At 39.8% G+C, this 6000-nt stretch overlaps 1 protein-coding gene across 1 annotated transcript in view; it reads right to left on the reverse strand.

Annotated features, from left to right (window-relative positions):
* The window catches only part of NPFFR2 (neuropeptide FF receptor 2), a 99383-nt gene extending 96965 nt beyond the window's left edge, over window positions 1-2418 (reverse strand). Inside the window, exon 1 of the mRNA XM_054253292.2 lies at window positions 2212-2418. The gene's annotated coding sequence lies outside the window, so the exon portion shown is untranslated. The remainder of the gene's footprint in view (window positions 1-2211) is intronic.
* Window positions 2419-6000: the final 3582 nt, after the last annotated feature.

A 6000-nucleotide genomic window follows, 5' to 3' on the forward strand; every position in this document is an offset into this window, starting at 1 on the left:
GGCTTTTCCCTCTTTTGCTTGACACTTCTCCTTCCTGCCATCATGTGAAAAGTACGAGTTTGCTTTTCCTTCTGTCATGATTGTAAGTTTCTTGAGGCCTTCTCAGCCCTGCAGAACTTTGAGTCAATTAAATCTTTTTTCTTTATAAATTACTCAGTCTCAGGCAAGTCCTGTGTAACAGCATGAGAATAGACTAATCCAGATATCTTTTAGGAATGTGAGATTATATTTATTCCATTTTATTCGAATGTGCTTGACAGTTTCAAAGTATTTAGCTAAAATCTGTGTCCTTTTTCCATAATAAGGAGGGTATTATTTTACAAAATTATTATTTTTTAAGTATCTGAAGTGTCAAGGCATGAAGTTGTCTTTATTTTGTGTTCCATATTACAGCTGGAAATCCATTTTAATGCAATACAGTAAAAACGTTTATAAATATTTATCACAGAGTCATTTGCATGGAATTCTCATAAAAATCACACACACACACACACACCAGCCAAAGAACAACTGCAATAAATGAACTGATATTTCGAGAAGAAATCATTCATTGGTTTATACTGAATTCATATTTATTTAACCTATAGTCTTTGACATCTGGAAAAGAGAATATTGGTGAGCAGTATGATTAATAGGAACTACGGTATAAAAGAATCAAAGAAATAAAACATGAATTTCTAATATATAATTTTAGATACTTTGTAATGCGTTCACAAAATGCACCAAGAATAAAACTGCCAGATAAGGCATACAAATAGGTAGATGAAGAAAAAATCAGTTTAAGTCTTAAATGCTCTGAAGTTTTCTATAGCCATGAAGAAATCGTGACTAGTAGAAAGATCTTATTGGATCATGTGGATTTTGTAAAAACACATATTGACAAAAAGAATATAGAATAGTGATATATGAGCAACATATGTTATTTTCAAGCACTAATGAAAGCACATTTTAATTATTACAGTAGCCACTCTTTAATGTTAATATGTGCCTTTAAATATAGTGCAGCAAGTACTATATTTGCATCACTGTTTTAGTAAATGATCAGTCAATAGAAGTTTTTAACAGATGAAAGACTAATTGAACTCTGCATACAATTGCCTTTCTGTTGATGATAACAGCACTATTTTTGAGCACTTTATAGCCATTTTGCAAATTCAGCCATAACTTAGATTTATCATTATTATGAAAATTTTACTGAATTTATTTTGGTTTAATTAAAAATCTAGATGAAAACAAAAATACGTCCTTTACAGTTTACAAACCATTGATTTTTCCATCCTTCCTCTCATCGGTTGTTACCACTAGAAACTTATTTGGTGTCAATGGAATTAGAAATTTAGACATATGTTTAAAAAACAACTTTGAATATTTTGATTAAGGAAACCAGCCTCTTTGTATAATTCAGGTTATAATTAAGATTCTTTAAAGCAAATCAATATTTCAAATACCTACAGTCTAGCTGAGGGGAAATGGGAGATGAACAAGTGTATTTTGGGTTTTTGGTTAGTAGTTCTGTCTTTAACTAGAAGGACAGCTTGTAGGAGATCATTTTCCTCTCCTCCAGACCCTAAATTTGAGCTAGAGAGGCACTGTTGGAAAATGCCTGATGGTTTGGCAGAACTAAATTGGCATTGTCTGGAAATTATCTCACTCCCAAAAGGGAATAAAAACCTTTCCAAACGCCTTCAATAAAGACGCTGGTGTCCTGGAAGCAGCTCAGAAACATCACTTTAGCCCTTCTGGAAAGTGGAAACGCACCGGGTGAAGCCTCGGATACACAAAGATCATTGCTCAGAAGCATCACGTTTGAAAACAGTTTAAAAACTCGCTAGCATCAAATTCGCTGAGGAGATTCAACAAAGTTACAACAATACAGCCCCGGAGAGGGTTTGGCGGGGCGGGGGACTTTAAAGGTTAAGAAAGCGCCCATGTCCCTTGCCCAAGTCCCTGGTCTGCAAGCCTGGGGCCACAGCCATTTGTGGCGCGGACATCCAGGGCTGGGAAGCCCCCCATTGTCCCAATGTCGGGCGAGTGACCAAACCGGTGCCTGTGTAATTAGGATGGGATTTGAAAAAGGTCGAAAGAGGAAAGTCGCAAAATCCAAAGACTCAGTCCCCAATCGCTAACGAGTCATCAAGGCAAAGGTTGGGCATTGGAGAGGGGTCGCGCCCTCAAGCGCGGGCCCCCAGCCAAACTGACGCATGCTGTTACCTCTCCGGGCGAGCCCTGACGGCGGCGGGAACCAGAATCCACCAAGCCGGGTTGCAGCAACAGGTTCTGCCCCTTCTTCGGCCCCAGCTACTTTTTGCTTTCTAGCAGCTCAGCCCCAGCCGTCGCCCGTCCGCCGCGGACTTCTGCTCAGCTCCCGGCTGCCGCTCCAGGCTACCCCGCCGCGCGGCTTGGCGCTGCGTGCTCTGCGCCCGCTCCCAGCCTCCCAATCCCCTTCAGATGAGACGTCAGTCTCTAGGAGGCACCAGCCAGCCGATGGGGTTCCGAAGAAGCTTTTCATATCCCGCTAAGGGGCACCCAGGTACATTCTTGTGAAACTCAGAATCCGAGTGCAGCAAAGAAAAGGAAGCATCCGTATGACTAGCAAAATCGTCATTACCTGGCTCCAGATCCTGGGCAAGTGATTTAGCCTCTCTGTGCCTCAGTTTCCTAGTTTGTAAAATAGAGATGTTGATATTAATCAGTAGGAGAAAACTGAGAATTATTTGTCTACGTCCAAAAGTGCCTGGAATGGTCCTGGTACAAGGCAAGCATTACATTAAATGTGAGCTATCATCATCTTTAAGGTTCTAATGGAACTGAGAGGTTCGTTGCATATTGCAAGCCCTCCCTCTGTCTGAAGCAGACCCTATTCTTTGAGTCTGCAAAGATCTTTTAGCTTGCAAGCAAATCCCTCTGAAATTTTGGAAATGTATTTACAGCATAATTAGAAATGGAAAGCAGAGAACCCTGGGGAGACTCACAATGAACCTAACAGGACTGTCTGCCCAGTTGGATGTTGCTAATAGAGAGATCATGACTAAACTTTAATGGATTAACTTACAGGTTTATACAATTACTGAGAAGGGGCTAATTCAAGGTGCTTTAAGCCTGAGAAACCTGTGAGGAGACGAGTGGACCTAATCCTCAGGAGAGTACCCTAGGTTAGTGAAGAGTTGGTATGTAACTATTTCCAATCCACACAGTGACTTGTCTAAGATTACAGAGGTGGTATTTAAATGAAAGAACAGCTCCAGAATCCAAATTAACTTCTTTATCTACTACATTTCTGTGGCTATATCACTGGTACATGTGGGATACAGAAAAAAAAAAGCCTATGGTGAGACAGACCTTTTAAAATAGGATTCCTTGTTCTTGGAATAAAGTTGCAAATTCTAACAAGTGTGTGGTATGTGGTGTGTGTGTTTAAAACCGAATGATGACTACATTGAGGATCCAGAAAGGGGTATTTCTCCCAAGACTTTACCAAGTTCAAGATAAGATTACTGGTCTCACTTGTCTGAAGTTTATCAGGATACTCAAGGGACAGAAGTTCATAGAAAAGAAAAAGACATTAAAGAGATAGCACAGGAGTCATGGCAGAGAATGATAAATTAGTTGAGTAAAATAAAACTAAGAAGAGAAAAACATTTTGTATTCAATCTCAGATTCTTGAATCAAAGTGCAAAAATAACTGTGGATCATTGCTCTATATAGTCCCTCTTACTACTGGAAAAATAAATCATTAAAATAACGAGAACAATAGCCATGCTTTTGATGAGACAATGAGGTAATGTCTAGCTTGCCAAGATTCTATTACAAATTAAAAGAAATATAAAAGTTATGTAACAATCGTTTAAACTATGAGTCCATTTCTGTATCATGAAACAACACACCGCCAGAACTACTGTCCTGCTCCCCATCCCTACCACTGCACCACCACTGAAAACAACACAGTATGTCCATGAGCAGGAAAAAATTATATAAAACTAGGGAAGGACCTGAAATGCACCTCTCCCTCAGTACTTCTCCTGTAAACACCCCACTTTAACTTCCACGCTTTCATTCATCATTCTTCGCTGTAACTGGTTTAATACAAGAGCTTGTCTTTCTTCCTCCGAGCTAAAGCCCATGTCTATAATGGTGAACTTTTCTTCTCACCCTCTCCCATATTTTCAGGATTTTCATACTCTCTCATATATTTCTTCTCTACTTTTGAAATGAAGTATTCCTGGCTTTTATGTATGTCAAGATCTTCCATTTAAAACAAAACAAAATAAAAATCCCATGGTTTTTCTGCAAGGCCTTAAGTGTGATACCTACATTATTCCTTCCCAGGAACGCCCGCACTGTTTTGCAGTCCAATCTGTTGTTTGCATTTCCTCACTTCCCATCCACTTAGCAAGCCACTCCAGTCAGACTTTCTCACCGGACAATCTTGCAAAAATCATCAATACTTCCATGTCGAGAAATACAATGGATATTTTTCGGTCTGCATCGTATTTGGCCTTTGAGCAGCTTGATTTCTATCTGTAACAGTTTCTCCTCTTAGCATATATTTCATAATCCCCTATTTTTTGTTTCTTTACCTTGCATCTCTGGCTACACATTTTTTTGTATCCTTTACAGGCCCTTTTTAATTTTTATTTTTCTACACAGCCATTTAACATAGGCCTTTCTTTTTCTTTTCTTTTTTTTTTTTTTTTTTTTTTTTGAGATGTTGTCTCACTCTGTCATCCAGGCTGGAGTGCAATCTTGGCTCACTGCAACCCTCGCCTCCCAGGTTCCAGCGATTCTCCTGGCTCAGTCTCCTAAGTATCTGGGACTACAGGCACCTGCTACCAGGCAGGGTTAATTTTTTGTGTTTTTAATAGAGAAGAGGTTTCACCGTGTTAGCCAGGATGGTCTCAATCTCCTGACTTCGTAATCTATCCGCACTGGCCTTCCAAAGTGTTGGGATTACAGGTGTGAGCCATTACCCTGGCCCTTTTTTCTTTTTCTTTTAGACAGAGTCTCTCTTTGTCACCCAGGCTGGAGTGCAATGGAGTGCAGGGGTGTGATCTTGGCTCACTACACTCTCTGCCTCCCAGGTTTAAGCAATTATTATGCCTCAGCCTCCCAACTAGCTGGAACTAGAGGCACATGCCACAACACCAAGCTAATTTTTTGTATTTTAGTAGAGACAGGGTTTCACTATGTTGCCCAGGCTGGTCTCAAACTCCTGAGCTCAGGCAATCTGCCAGCCTTGACGTCCCAAAGTGCTAGGTTTATAGGTGTGAGCCATGGCACCCGGCCTAACATAGATCTTTCTTTAAGGCTCAGTGCTAGATTTACTACTCTTCTTAATGGACTAATTTATATGCATTCTTATCCACACAGCTGGCCTCAATTACCACGCATATGCAGGCGATCCCCACATTTGCATCTCCAGTCTAGATTTCCTCTATAAGTGTCAGACTCCTACTTGACAATGTTAATAGCTGTCTCAACATCTCCTCAAACTCAGCATATCTAAAGCTAGAATCATGGTCTTCTTCCCAAAACCTACTCTAGCTCAGTTGATGACACTGCCATACATCCTTCTCATGGCTAGCTTAAATATGGTGGCACTCGGCTACCACCTTGAACAATTGGGTGTATACCACACGCTGAGGGTGGCAGAGAAACAGGATGAAAGGAACCTGAGTTTTTGACAATCTTAGAAAGCTTCATCTCCAGTTTGGACTGGTATACCTCAGCATTCCTTTTACATAAGAAAGGAATAAAAGTCCATCTTACAAAAAAGATACATATCATTATGTACCTTTATACATAAATTATTCACATAAGTGGAAAATCAGTGTAGCTTGAGATAAACAGAAGGTAGATAATAAGACACATTAAATAAAATGTTAATTTTTACAAAGTTTGTCTATATAACATTTTAAATTATCTTATATTCCACCAATAGTATGCCAGCTTGTACTTCACCTTAAGGAATATGAGGATAAACTGATATGTTGCCTTGCAAAA

This window comes from Callithrix jacchus, chromosome 3, assembly GCF_049354715.1.
Source record: "Callithrix jacchus isolate 240 chromosome 3, calJac240_pri, whole genome shotgun sequence".
In the NCBI taxonomy this organism is placed as follows: Eukaryota; Metazoa; Chordata; class Mammalia; order Primates; family Cebidae; genus Callithrix; species Callithrix jacchus.